The sequence below is a fragment of the Triticum aestivum genome, chromosome 7D (genome assembly GCF_018294505.1).
Source record: "Triticum aestivum cultivar Chinese Spring chromosome 7D, IWGSC CS RefSeq v2.1, whole genome shotgun sequence".
NCBI classification, from domain to species: Eukaryota; Viridiplantae; Streptophyta; class Magnoliopsida; order Poales; family Poaceae; genus Triticum; species Triticum aestivum.
Window position 1 is genome coordinate 156,135,619 of NC_057814.1, and position 15,984 is coordinate 156,151,602.

The following is a 15,984-nucleotide window of genomic DNA, read 5'->3' on the forward strand; positions in this document are numbered from 1 at the left end:
TCCAGGTACTCGGCGTACGCGCCGTGCGCCACCCTGCGAGAATACTTCTGCTTGAAGGAGCCAACGGCCCGTCCTCTTGCATGCGCCAGAACACTTAGATACGCGTCATGAATCTTGTGGTTGCAAAATGGGCATCCATAGCCGTCGTTCCAGGTCCTAATACGCCTGTTATGCATTCCCGCATAAAGCTCCCTCAGGATTCGCCTCTTGTACCTCCTCTGGGCATCTTCATCCTCGCTGTCCACATCGTCAGACAGCACCTATACAAATAGTAAAACAAATTTGGCATCAAATCACTGATTACATGCCGTGAAGTAGGATTAGGAATTTATGGCTATTTATTTATACATATCCAGAGATTATGGTTCGATTTTTAAGCACAGTCGTCTATGTACAGACCAATCTTGAAGAAAATAATGGCACAAACATATGTAGGTCATTCAAAATCAATTGTCAAGTCCTGGCTAGGAATTATTAGCACGAACACTAACCCTAGTCGGATTACTAGCAGAAATCATTTGCACAGATGAAACAACTAACCACTTATCACCTGTACCATTCAAACAATCAATACACTACACGGATCTAACGAAACTTACTCAGATTTCATGGATTGGGAGAACATAACCACAGGATTTCTATTCCAAAAAGGGGGAGGCAGGAGTAACCAGAGAAACCCTATGATCTATTTGACACATAAATGGGTATAGATGACTAACCAGCTTCGTCCGTCGGGTCGTCGGAGTCATCGTCGGAGTGGTCATCGGTGTTGTCGCCGGAGTGGTCGTCGGAGTCGGTGTGGAACTCTGCCTCCGGCTGTGGAAACTCGACGCCGTCGACGACGTCAGGGTGCAGCGATAACTCGCCGGCGGTGACGGCAACCTCTGTCTCCATCTCCACGCCGTGCTCCGGTGCTTTAGCAGCCCCGGCGTCGCCACTCCCTCCGATGGGGCGCTTCGGCGCATCCTCATACACTGACGGCTTTGAGGACTGAGAGCGGCGTCGAGGATGCAAGAGGAGAGAGAGGATTGTGTGTGCGTAGCGAGGATGGGGGTGCGGCCGCTCGGGCGCACCATTAATATGGAGTAGTGGGAGTTGTGGGAAAGAGACGGGCGGCGGTCAACCGATGGCTCGCCTCCCGGTGAGCCTGCGCACCGGACTGCTGGCATGCCTACCAAAGTTTCACACAGCTACTCGCACGCCTCCCGATGACACTGCGCAGCGAGCACGCCTCTGCCAATTCACACACCTGCACGCACGCCTCCCCGTCTGCCTGCGTGGCGGACTGCTCGCATGCGTCCCGTCAACTCACGCCTGCTCGCACGGCACACGGGTCGCGCGGCGGCACGTATATTGTTTTTCTATTTGGATGATTAATGCTTCCGCTTTATTGCTTAACCGAAGCATGGCACGTATCCATTGTTGGTCTAACGCTCACGGTTCGAATAAATAATCCGTTTGGGATATTGGTTCCCAATTATTAATAATCTCCCGTCTGTAATTAGATAAAGATTACATCAAAACTGGTCTCAAATTTGACAAAAAAAGTACAATGCCACTTTGTATTGGTGTCCATATGACAACACGATAAGTTTCATGAACTTCAAATAAGTTTTGGATGTACTAGAATTTAAAAATCAAGATTCTCAATGTTTGAAATTTGTTGCACGGGGAGTAAACATGCACCCAGTGAGACACATGTGTTTTTGCAATCCATTTAGGTGCACTGTCACGTGTGCATGTAGCTCAAATTTGATTTTTGCACATTATACCCATAGAAAATCAATCAATCAATGTACTAAAACGTCTTAATGATCTCTGTGATTTTTTTGAAATTAAAACGTCCCTCCTTTGGTAACATGTATGTTCACCGCGGGATAATTAATTTAACATGCATCGTAGTTGCGGTGGATTCGCGGTGTGTGTGTGGGTGTGTGCGTCTGGGGGTGGCGGGTGGCTCGCAGTACACTACGAGTTGTGAGCCACCGTGTGGGTTGGCCGTTTTGTTAGGCAGGCTGGTGCCACATCAGAGTCGTGAAATCGTTATTTAAAACATTACACAACCCTTTCATACATAAATGTTTTGGCCACATGCAGTCGATGGTTGTCCTACACGACACTCGATACTCGCGTGTGACGCTTTCTGTGGGCCCGCGAGGTCGTCGTCCATCACTTTGACGAACAGCCGGCAGTGAGGTTAATTTGACCAGCAAGGTAGAATCTTTTTTGTTTGTGTTATGGTGGTATATAGTACGCGTCGAAGAGGTGGGAGGGGACTAGCATATATACTATACGTATGCGTCCGTGAACAAGTACACCTCACTCAGTGTCGGGACTTTTTGGTTACCGAGGCACGTGCCACATCAAAATTGTGAAATTGGTTATTCAAACATCACACAACACCTTTTTGGGCCACATGCATATATATCCTAGCTAGGACACTCACGTGTGACGCTTCCATCTGTGGGCCCACGAGGCCATCGTCGATGCATGCATGCATGCATCACTTTGACCTACATCGGGAGAGGTTAATTAATTTCACCATCGATGAGGATTCTTTTGGGTTGTACATATATTACGGCAGGAGCATATAGTATGCGGTGAAGAGGGGGGAAGGGGACCATCATATGTAGTACGCTTGATATGAACCTCGCTCTGTGTGGGTGCATGGTTTACGGTTTTTGAGGCATGTGGCACATCAAAGTTGTGCATTTTGGGTATTCAACATATATATGTTTGGCCCACATGCAAAGCGGTGGTGGTTGTCCTCTCGCACCCACTTAAGCGGTTATCAGCGATATCGATGCTTTCCATCTGTGGGCCCGCTTGGTCCATCACTTCTTTTTGCCTGACAACAAGAGAGGTTAATTTGACTTAGGAGGGGATTATTATTTTTGCTCTGGGATGACATGCATGATACACTTTGAGCACACACACATGCATGTGTACGCATGAATCCCTCCCATCGAGTCGAAGTGGCTAGTACAACGACACCATCATGAACCGATCTCGCTCTGTGTGGGGAGCTAGTGTACGATTTTTGACACACGCGCCAGATCAATGTTGTGTATTCAAACATGCATGCACGCATCACCTCCATACATATGCATGTAGTGGTTGCCTTCGAACGATACACTCCCTCGCGTGGTTATCGGCGACAAGCCTATATATTCGTGGGCCCGCGTGGACATCCATGATCACCTTGACCAACAACAAGATAGGTTACCATGGCGGATTCTTCATTTGGTTCGTGTTATCGTAGTATAGGTCATGGTGAGATTCAGACCTAATTAAGTTTGAGCGCATATACTATGCACGCATGCATGCATATATGAATCCCCGTCGTTGGCTTGAAGTGTGGTGTAACATACATATGCATCGTCAACCTAACCCTCACTCAGTGTGGGGATTTCAGTTCAAAATCACGGTGCCACATCAAAGTTGTTCCATTGTTACTCAAAAACACACCTCTCCATACATATGTTTGGGCCACACGCATGCAGTGGTTGTATTCGGGGACTAGCTACTTGCGTGATTATTGGCGAGCTAGCCCATCTCCGGGGTCGCATGGACGGCCATCACTTTGACCAACAACAAGAGAGAGGTTGTACGACCAAGGTGGATTATTCTTGGTCCGTTTTACGATCCATCTTGGTGAGATATATGCCTCTCTGGCCCGCCGACTGAAAGTGTGTGTGTGTGGGGGGGGGGGTTGCTACATCGCACTTTGCTAGGTGAACCTCGGTTGGGGGGCATGCATTCATAGCTTAATTAGGATTCCCTTCGTGGCGACACGAGGGGGTGGGGGCTGCTAGCTACTTCGCACTTTGCTAGGTGAACCTCGGTTGGGGGGAGGGGGCATGCTCATAGCTTAGGATTCCCTTCGTGCCGACACGAGGGGGGCTGCTAGCTACTTCGCACTTTGCTAGGTGAACCTCGGTTGGGGGGCATGTGCATTCATAGCTTAGGATTCCCTTCGTGCCGACACGAGGGAGGGGTGGCTGCTAGCTACTTCGCACTTTGCTAGGGTGAACCTCGGTTGGGGGGAGGGCATGCATTCATAGCTTAGGATTCCCTTCGTGCCGACACGAGGGAGGGGGTCTGCTAGCTACTTCGCACTTTGCTAGGTGAACCTCGGTTGGGGGGCATGTGCATTCATAGCTTAGGATTCCCTTCGTGCCGACACGAGGGAGGGGTGGCTGCTAGCTACTTCGCACTTTGCTAGGGTGAACCTCGGTTGGGGGGAGGGCATGCATTCATAGCTTAGCTAGGATTCCCTTCGTGCCGACACGAGGGAGGGGGGCTGCTAGCTACTTCGCACTTTGCTAGGTGAACCTCGGTTGGGGGGGCATGCATTCATAGCTTAGGAATCCCTTCGTGCCGACACGAGGGAGGGGGGCTGCTAGCTCTACTTCACACTTTGCTAGGTGAACCTCGGTTGGGGGGCATGCATTCATAGCTTAGGATTCCCTTCGTGCCAACACGAGGGAGGGGGCTGCTAGCTACTTCGCACTTTGCTACGGTGAACCTCGGTTGGGGGGGCATGCATTCATAGCTTAGGATTCCCTTCGTGCCGACACGAGGGAGGAGGGGGCTGCTAGCTACTTCGCACTTTGCTAGGTGAACCTCGGTTGAGGGGGAGGGGGCATGCATTCATAACTTAGGATTCCCTTCGTGCCGACATGAGGGGGGTGGGGGCAAGCAATACCGTGCGCTTTGCGAGAGAGGTGCCACATCGAAGTTGCATTTGGTATTTGAAAATCAAACCACCCTTTTGATACATAAATTTGGTCCACATGCAAGTGTGTTCGTGTTCTGACCCTCTCCCGCGTCATTTTTCGCCAAATTTATGAACATTAGACAAGTCGGATGACGCAACAGACACGGTTCACTCAAACTAACCGTGTGCCACGCCGGTGCACCTGTCACGCACACATCCGCACAGTACATTGGGCTCCACGAGGCTCCCCCTCTCAAAAATATCTGCCCGCCTCGAGGGTTTTTCTGTTTCATAACACACGGTTGTTATCTCCGGACCGTGTGCGATGTTTCTTGTTCCCAATCCCGCCTGCATCCCTAGAAAATATCTGCCCGCCTCGAGGGTTTTTCTGTTTCATAACACACGGTTGTTATCTCCGGACCGTGTGCGATGCACTATCATCAAAATTTTCAATAGCCCGGCATTTCACTCCCGCGTTTGACTCCCGCGTAGTAAAATTTTCAGTACCCGCGTCATTTCCTCAAACACCCCGCCCCCCCTCCACACACACACACACACACCAAAACCTCCTCGGGCGTGCGCGCACACACACACACACCCTCCCTCGCTCGAAACCCTAGCAAAGTCCCCGCCGCCGCCGCCGCAAGGCCTCCATTGTCAACATCTGCCGGTTTGCCCGTGCAGCTTACCCACCGATCTCCATACCCAGGCCGCCCTGAGTTTCTTAGATGACGCCTGCCAAACGCCCCCTTTCCCACAGATCCCCATCCCCATCCCCCACTCCAGAGCGTCGCAGCCTAAGCCCGGCTACGCTTCCCGTGGAGCTCGAGGAGCGACTGGCCCAAAAGAGGTGTATAGCGGTCTCTTCGCCCGACGTCGCCGAGGAAGCTGACGACCATTACTGGCGGCAGGCACTCAAGCAGCGGGCTAGAGTATGCGGGCATGTCTCGTCCGCCGGCTACGACATCGAGGTCATCGACAGCGACGCCCTGAGGCGGGCTGTGTCACAGGTTAAGTGGCCCACCCCCAACCCCTCGGGTTCAACCGCCGTCGATCTCATCCATGGCCCCGCCGCTGATCTCCTCTGGCTCGCTGTCAACAATTTGCCATTCTACATCGCCATCGAGCCCCTTTTGTCATTTCTGAAGGACACGTTCTGCGACGCTGGCTTGGGATCCACAGCTTCCAAGTCAGACCTCATCGACGGCGACCACGAGGAGGGCACCCTCTCCGGCTCTTCCAAGGGGAAAGAGCCCATCTGCTCTTCCAAGGGGAAAGCGCCCGTCTGCGACATCAGGGAGGGCACCCTACAGCCGTGCTCTTCCAAGGGGAAGGAGCCCATCTGCGACAACATGGAGCGCATCCAGGGTCCGTGCTCTTCCCACGGGAACGAGCCCATCCGTGACAAGTGAGGAAACCCATGATTTGTTTTGCCGTGCCTCTTCACAGGGGGAAACCCATGATTTGTTTTGTCGAGTCCCTTTTGTAGTGTAGTGAGAATATGTCCAGTTTTAATTGCTATATCTGGTTGTTTGCAGTATGCCTTGTTTATTTCAGTTGTTCACAATGTGATGCTCTATATGTGCAATTATTTACTGTGCAGTACATTTCATCAATCCAGTTTTAAACATACCGATAGGAATGCATATATTTGCTTGCTGTTAAGCCTGTTATAGCTAGCATATGCCTCTTTTAAAGTTTTTTGATTGTTCGGTTGTTTGTAGTTAGCATATGTTCAGTTTCAAATGCTATCTTTGGTTGTTCGTAGTATGCCTTGTTTATTCCAGTTATTCACAACGTGATGTTCTATATGTGCAAGTATGAACTGTGCAGTTCAATTTCATCAGTACCAGTTTCAACAATACCACTATGAATGACTACATTTGGTTGCTGCATCTTGTAGTTAACACGCCTTTCCATTTTTATTTAACCATAACCAGTGTACTTAGACCGGCACAATACCAGTTTGAATGACCATGTTTGCTTGTTGTTAAATGTTAGGCCTGTTGCAGTTAGCACACCTTTCCACTTGTTTTGCTTTACTAGCGTGCTTAAACCTGCACACTGAAGCTATCTTTTGGAGATTATTTTGTCTGCCATGTGTAATTTTGGTTGATGTTTAGCCTGTTGTGCTTAACATGCTTCTTGATGTACCTACACAGGACAATTTTGGGAACGACTGCTGTTTTCCATCGAGGTTAGTTTCATCCCATGGCTTATATCTGCTCACTGTTCAGGATATCGGTAGCTGGTACCATATAGGCCGGCGGCTGATAAGGGACTAATCGGTGAATCGGACTTTTAACTGAATATATCTGCAACCCATTTTTCCTTAGGTTAACTAGGGCCATATGTAATATATCTGAGGCTACATAGCAACATGCACTGTACTTAATGTCTAAATATGCAATCCTAGGCTACATAGCAACAAGGAAGAGTGTTACATTAATGTTCTAATGATGTCTAGATATACGTAGAAGAGCAGCAGCAGCAACAGCAACAACACAGCCCTGTTTGGATACTCAACTTAGCTAGAGGTTAGAGTTAGTTTCTAGCTCATTACTAACCCTGAACTAACTCCATCCAAAGAGTTGTTTGGATGGCAGGGTTAGATTGACAATAAATGCACTAGGAGAACTAGCTCCAATTAGCACCTCTTGGGTTGGATACTAGTTTTTTGGGTGGGTTATAGATGCAACTAGCTCAAACTAGCCCTCATGTTTAGATATACTTTAGGGCTATTTGAGCCCGAACTAGCTCAAACTAACTGTAACCCGTGGATACAGCAGCAGATAATTTGTAAGAATGAACTAAACTCCTTCCGGCCCATAATATAAGATGTTAATTCATCTAATATGTGAGTATATTGGATGTTATAAGATACTCCCTCCGTTCCTAAATATTTGTCTTTTTAGAGATTTCAAATGGACTACCACATACGGATGTATATAGACATATTATAAAAGAGTGTTGTACTACATCATTGTGCAATTGCTGTTTAGCTTCTAATATTAACTTGGTGCTTTTAGGTACATATGTCATTGGTAAAGATCCGCGTTTCGACCCTTTCTGCGTATGGGGCAATGAGATATCGATGAACCAGCATCAAGTGAGGAAGCTGATAAAGATTGTTAGTAAAATGGGTCCAAAGATGGCAATTAAACTATTTGTTTACACTTTATCCAAGACAACAGCGAACTGCAGGATGGTAAGTAAGAACTCTGCAGCCTTCTTTTTACTGCCCATAATGAGTTGTGTTAGATGACAATGTCTGAATCTTTTTCCTTTGCAGTGGTTGCCAAAGCAGTTTACTCAAGATTACCTCTCAAACTACATGATTGGTGGGCATGCAAAGGTTAAAGTATTTCTACCAGAACACGATGATTATCTAGATGTTTTCATGAAGACCGTGAAGGATGGGCGGTCGGCCATCACAAGGGGTTGGACTAGAGTCGTGCGTGCCTTCTGCATGGAGGAGGGCACAATATGGGCATTCCGCTTCACCTTGTTCAGCAACCAGAATATATTTCGCCTCTTTCTTTACCGTCTTTAATAGTACAAGTACACAACTGTGGTTCATCATTCCTTATTTGGTTCTTATGTAATTCTTGAACATATGTACCTATGAATCGAATAATGCATTGGTTGTTTGAACCTGGTGGATATGAATAAAGCAGTAGCATACATTCAAATTCAAATCCAAATCCGGTACAATTTGGAAAAGCAACAATTAAATTACGGTGAAATTACGCTCTTCAGGTTGTTACGGCATACACGGTTGGTAAAACACAAACGTTTGCGATATGCACCATAATCGGAGACGGTTCACAGAGAGGAAACGTGTGCAAGCATGCACACGGTTGCCGTTTGCAAAGCGTGTGTGATGTCAAACAATATCACAAACGGTGCGGGCAAACTAAACGTTTGTGTTAGTTGCCTTATCATACACGATTCACAACCATGAATTGTTTCTGATGAAGTATGCATCGTAAACGTTGCACCATAGAATAGCGTGTGTGATAGTTGTCGTGTACGACGATGTTACGACGGTCCGACGTTTCGTAATCCTGTCCGACACTCGTACGACGATTAAAAAATCTTCTTAATGGTAAACCGTTTGTGATGGGCCGCGCATCATACACGTTCTATAATAGTGAACCGTTTGTGATGGGCCGCTCATCGTAAACGTAGCACCACAGAATACCGACTGCGATGGCAATGCGAGCAGAAACGAGTAGGACTATTGTAGGGGCCCTATCCCCGACGGTTTCTGGGTCGTGTGGGAAGGACCCCCCCTATCGCCCACACTAACTTGGTGACGGTTCCAAATGTCGTCGCGGAAAGGGGCTTTAAACCGTTTGTTTAGGACAGACGCGCACCAGTGTACCACTGTTGGGGAACGCAGTAATTTCAAAAAAAACCTACGATCACGCAAGATCTATCTACGAGATACATAGCAACGAGAGGGGAGAGTGTGTCCACATACCCTCGTAGACCGAAAGCGGAAGCGTTTTATCAACGCGGTTGATGTAGTCGTACGTCTTCACGATCTGACCGATCCTAGCACCGAACGTACGGCACCTCCGTGTTCAGCACACGTTCAGCTCGATGACGTCCCTCGTACTCTTGATCCAGTTGAGACCGAGGGAGATTTTCGTCAGCACGAAGGCGTGGTGAGGGTGATGATGATGTTACCGGCACAGGGCTTCACCTAAGCACTACGACGATATGATCGAGGTGTGTAACTGTGGAGGGCGCCACCGCACACGGCTAAAAGATCAACTTGTGTGTCTTTGGGGTGCCCCCTCCCACGTATATAAAGGAGGGGGGAAGAGGAGGCCAGCCCTAGAGGGGGCGCGCCAAAAGGGGGAGTCCTACTTGGACTCCCGGTCCAGGTAGCATTCGCCCCCCCCCCCTTTCCTATTCCAACTAGGAGAAGGGAAGGGAAGGAGGAAGAGGGGAGAAGGAAGGAGGGGGGCGCCGCCCCCTCCCTATCCCAATTCAGACTAGCCCATGGGGGCGCGCGGCCACCCCTTGAGGCCCTTCTCTCCTTTCCCGTATGGCCCATTAAGGCCCACTACTTCCCCGGGAATTCCCCGTACTCTCCGGTACTTCCGAAAAATACCCGAATCACTCGGAACCTTCCGATGTCCGAATATACTTCCAATATATCGATCTTTACCCTCTGACCATTTGAGACCGCTCGTCATGTCCGTGATCTCATCCGGGACTCGCGAACAAACTTCGGTCATCAAATCACATATCATAATACAAATCGTCATCGAACGTTAAGCATGCGGACCTACGGGTTTCGAGAACTATGTAGACATGACCGAGACACATCTCCGGTCAATAACCAATAGCGGAACCTGGATGCTCATATTGGCTCCTACATATTCTACGAGATCTTTATCGGTCAAAACCGCATAACAACATATGTTGTTCCCTTTGTCATCGGTATGTTATCTTGCCCGAGATTCGATCGTCGGTATCATCATACCTAGTTCAATCTCGTTACTGGCAAGTCTCTTTACTCGTTCCGTAATGCATCATCCCGCAACTAACTCATTAGTCACATTGCTTGCAAGGCTTATAGTGATGTGCATTACCGAGAGGGCCCAGAGATACCTCTCCGATACACGGAGTGACAAATCCTAATCTGGATCTATGCCAACTCAACAAACACCTTCGGAGACACTGTAGAGCATATTTATAATCACCTAGTTATGTTGTGACGTTTGATAGCACACAAGGTGTTCCTCCGGTATTCGGGAGTTGCATAATCTCATAGTCAGAGGAACATGTATAAGTCATGAAGAAAGCAATAGCAATAAAACTAAACGATCATATGCTAAGCTAACGGATGGGTCTTGTCCATCACATCATTCTCTAATGATGTGATCCCGTTCATCAAATGACAACCCATGTCTATGGTCAGGAAACATGACCATCTTTGATAAACAAGCATGTTTTGTCTATGTACACTCTGTTTTGATAAACAGTGATGTGATAAACAATGATGTGATACTACGGACACTCTGTTTTGTCTATGTATTCACACATGTACTAAGTTTCCGGTTAATACAATTCTAGCATGGATAATAAACATTTATCATGATATAAGGAAATATAAATAACAACTTTATTATTGCCTCTAGGGCATATTTCTTCAAACTTTACTATCAACGACCACAACTACGACAAAGGATACTACCTGGGTGACGGTATCTGTCCTCAGTGGACCACTATTGTGAAGACAATCCCCAACCCTATCGGAGAGAAGAGAAAAAGATTTGCCCAAGAGCAAGAGAGTTCTAGGAAGGACGTCGAGTGTGCCTTTGGTGTTTTGCAATCTCGATGGGGCACCATTCGGGATCCTGCTAATACTTGGAGCACGCAGAAACTGTGGGAGGTGATGACTGCTTGTGTGATCATGCACAATATGATTGTAGAAGATGAGCGCCCGAAACGTTTGTACGATCAAGGGTTTCAGTTTCAGGGTGAGAATGTTGTGTCTGAGCATGGAGGAGCGGCAACGTTTGAACAGTTCACCCAATTTCATCATGACTTGCGTGATTGGGAAACTCACATGCAACTGCAAAATGATTTGGTTGAGCATATGTGGGCTCATGTTGGCAACCAATAGATGTATCTTTTTTATTCGGTCTACAAAATGCCCCAACATTTTTTACTTTTATTCGGCTTGTAGTACTATGCTATTTTATTCGGTTCAAACTATGCTATTTATTTGGTTGTGGACTATATGTTTGCTTGTGAAATAATGAAAAAGTTGTGTGTGAAATAATAATAAATTGTTCTATTTGTTGAAAAAGGGCGGCCAGCCGGCCACGCCAACACATATGGGTCGACGCGTTGGGCGCACTGCCGGCCCAAAACTCAAACAGGGCGGACACCAGGCGAGCGGCCGACCCAAACAGACAAAAAATAGACAAAAATGCCGTCCATTTGGGTCGGCACATTGGAGTTGCTCTAAGAGACTGTGGTAGAGCATGAAGAATAGCAAGTTATGACCAAGATGATGTTCGTGGTGAAACTCAATGTGGTCATGAGATAATTAAGTCATTGATGATCAAGTATTGAAGTAATGAAGTGAAGTGAATAGTCCTTTGTGGCTTTCAAGAAATCAACATGGAGCATGAAGTAAGATAAATGTTGACCAATATGAAGTGTGAAAATTGCATTTTAGATGGTCAACTCACAAGCGTAAATGATATACCAAATGTGATCAAGTGATTTCGTGGTGTGGTAAGAAGTTGTGATTGCGCTCTATGATTTGACCCATATACTATGTGTTTTGCATGCCTATGTTGGTAGGTGATACTCATGGGCATGCATAAAAAAGGGCGATTTCAAATAGCCCATGTGAGGATGCCATCAAATGGCTATGATCAACAATCTTGAGAAGGACATATTATAAGCATCATTGATTAAATAGAATTTATGGCTACACAAACCATTGAAGATAGTTCTAAACCTAGTCCAAAAAGAACTATTGTAGGTAGTTTGCTAAAACCCTTGAATTCGGAATAAGGGAATAAAATGGGGCGAACGAAAAAGATGTGTTGCTGAGGGGAGGAGAGAAACTCAATGGTTATATGCTTGAAGCTTGTCGTCCATCGGTGGTAAATGGACATGTGAATATGTGTTTAAGTGAAGGCTTCGCATATTGGCACATGGAGGAGAAAATTGAGAGTCTTCGTTGACAAGTAAAAGGTTCGGACTAGAGGCAAACATGAATGTTTTCATCAAGCTCAAGAGAAATGCGCAAGAAAAATGTACGTCTAATCTAGATTTATTAGTTTGCCGGTCTCAAGGTGTTTGGCAGGAAACTTGACCATAGGTTTAGTCGACATTATTGCTATGAAGGATGCTAGAGTACTCGCCGCGCGAGGTACCCTCTATGCTGGCCTCGCGCAGCTGGCTCCCAGGCGTGTTGTGCGCCTTCTGATCTGCGTGACTGCCTCACACCCAACCGGTTTGCCTTGGGGGTCCATGACGTGTGGGCCACGGCGCAGTCGGGGGGGGGGGGGGGGCTTCCTATGGTTTTTCAGCGTCGATGTGCGCTGCGCTGCCCCGCGCCCTTTGGGCGAGGCTAGGTCGGCCTATCAGCACGCTCGCCTCTTGCCGAGCCGTTTCACTCGCCCGACCTGGGGCCTCTCGCCATTGGCTTCCTGGCATGCTCTGCAGTCTGCACCATCCCATCTACGTGGCCTCCCCACTCCCGGCTGGTTTCGCTCGGGGGTCCATGACGCGTGGGTCGTGGACACGTGGGGGAACCTTCATATGGTGTTTTTCGCAGCGCTGACGTGCATTGTCTTGCGTGCTGCCCCGCACACACTGGGCGAGGCTAGGTCATCATGTTAGCATCCTTTGCCCGCGGAGGCGGCAATGACAATGCGGCAGAACGAGTGGCCGATGCTGAAGCATCGCGAGCATTGGGAGCAGGCTTCGTGGGCTTTATGACAACGACAAAGAGGTGTTGAGAGGGGGCAAGCGTGATTAGAAGATTTTTGCAACTAAAAGGTCAGTTCATTTCGAGGCACTCCCCAAATGGTATACATTTCTTGTTTTCACTCACCTCATGGGGGCATATCAAGACTTTGTAACCAAAAACATAGCCTTCACAACAAACTCTACGAACTGTGTTATTATTATAGCCACATGCGTCACTCATGTCATTGCCATTGAAACCACCCTCGTATTTAGACTGGGGTATCCCCCATTCAAATTTAGGGAGGGTTTTTGTCCCCTACAGTTTCATAGTTCATCATTGCCCAAATCCCAAATCGATGGATCAAACAACTTCTAGGAATCAACATCCATGTAACGTGCCTCGCTAGTGATCTTCGCCCATGGCTCATCGTCCTTTGCCCTATCAACGCTGCCGAGGTCACAACCGACAAGTGGGCGAACCTGGCTTGAAGAGGACGCTATCCCTACAACATGCCTTTCTTCCTGCTTCTAGCTCGTCGTGGAGCCCTTCATGTCTATGACACGGTACAACGGCTTGATGCCAACTATGAGGGCATACAGGGTTGACAGTGTCGACATCGTCACCCACGGCTAAAGATTTTGAAAGGGGGGGTGGGGAATCTGATACGGCGGGCCAGAGATTTGGATAGTGCTGCCCAGGAACCTTCTAAAGTAAAACTGGTACACTATGGGGAGGTTTTCTCAGATTTTATCGAGAGGGGGGTGCATGATGCAAGCCAGTGTGGCGTGCCGTGTCATCGTGGGAGCAATTTGCAGGAAAATAATTCTGCATTAGTGTTAAAGGGCCACTTTTCTGCGTTTTTGGTTCTTGTATGATTTTGTCCCACGAGCACAAGTTTATGTACTAAATGTGCTAGTATTAACTCTGATTTTTTGAGGAAAAATTAAGGGCCAACTCTTTTGGGGCTTATGGTCGGCTATGAAAATAAATTGTCCCCTTCCTAGATTATTATAAAAACCCAACATAAAATTTTATTTTTAGAAGCTTGCTAGTTCTTTTGGGGCTTATGACCAGCTGTGGAAAATAAGCTACCCCTTCTCTAGATTATTCTAGAAGCCCAAGATAAAAATTTACTTTTAAAAGCTTGCTCTTTTGGGGCTTATGACCGACTGTGAAAATAAGCTGCCCCTCCACAGCTTATTCTAGAAGTCCAACATAATTTTTTATTTTAGAAGCCTGCCAGTTCTTTTGAGGCTTATGGTTGGCTGTGAAAATAAGTTGTCCCTCGTCAACATATTCTAAGCCTAACCTAAAATTTTATTTCAGAAGCCTAGCCCCAAAAGAACCGTCCTTAACTCTGCATTCATATAGCCAAAAGAAACAGGAAAACGTTTGTGGCCGGCGAACCGGCTAAAACTTCGACCGGTCGCGCACAACGCGTACTATATAGAAAAATCGAACGTTTCCTATTTCTTCTCCACGGGAACACACTAGTGTGTGGGCCTCGTGCGACAGCTGGCCCACCTGCTCGCCCAACCCCTCCCGATCCTCTTCTCTTGCTCAGCCGCTCATCTTCTTCCTCTCGATCACCTTCTCTCTCTCAGCCGCTCCTCGTCTTCCTCCTTTAGATCCCGTCGCCAGCTAGCCCCAATCCCACGTAGGTCCCCATCCCCAACACCAGCGCCCACAAACACTTCTTCCACTGCCCCAGGCTTGCAAATTTCTTCCGCCCCGGCGAGCCGGAGTTGGGAAGCCGCCATGGACATGCCGTCCACGAGCTACTACTCACAGTTTCCTATGCAGGAACTGCCCACTGGAGATGCTACAACATTCTTTTGGGAAGTTTCAACCGTTGAATTGAAAAGCTTCAACCCGCTTTTGCAGAAAGCTTCAACCCCCGCAGAAAAGTTGCAACCCCTTGGTGAAGGTGCTGGAACCGTGGTGTAGAAAAGTTGCAACCCCCAAGTCAACAACGGCGATGGAGAAGCAAAATAAATGAGGCAACTGACGACAAGAACTTTTGCTGGAAACGATCGAGTGTTTTGCTGCAACCGTCGCCATTTTTTGCTACTACCGGTGACGGATTTACTACAACCGCTTCACCAAAAAAGCTACAACCATGTTCATCACAGTTGCAACCCGAGTTCACCGGAGTTGTAGCCGGGCGACGCCGTGCTACAACCGTGTGTCACAATGACGTAAATTGCTACAACCGTCAACGCGAAATGCTATGACCGGTGGCATTTTTTGCTGGAAACAGAGAAAGCAAGGGCTTCGATGGACGTGCATCAGAGCTGCAACCAGTACTGAAAAATACTACGTTTGGCAACCAAGAAAGCTATAACCAGCTTTGAAAAAAGCTTCAACTGAATATGGGGTAGCTCAAGGTCGGCCATCGTGCGAGCCGCAAAAAGCGGCAAACGGTGTCGAGAAAAGCTACAACCCGAGAAAAGCTTCAAACACAGAACGCTAGCTAACAATGGTGAGCAGCGACGATGGAGCTGCATGGCGATACAGTGACGGACGTGTGCCGAGCTATGACGGCGGCTGGTGGCGATGCTGCAACCAGGGGGCGGGAGACACGTCGAGATGTAAAAGGCATGTGGCGCTAGGGATGTCTTTCTTTCGACCGGGCCGCAGAAGCTGCATCCGGCGAGCAGCCCCGACGAGCTGCGACGGGGCGGCCAAGGGCGAGCACGAGGAGGCTGACCTGCAAAGATCTTTTTTTTTTGTTCTCGCGTGCGTTCGGAAGGAAGATGACCTGATCGCGGCAATCTCGTCCCTTGATGCGTGAAAAATCAGACGCTTG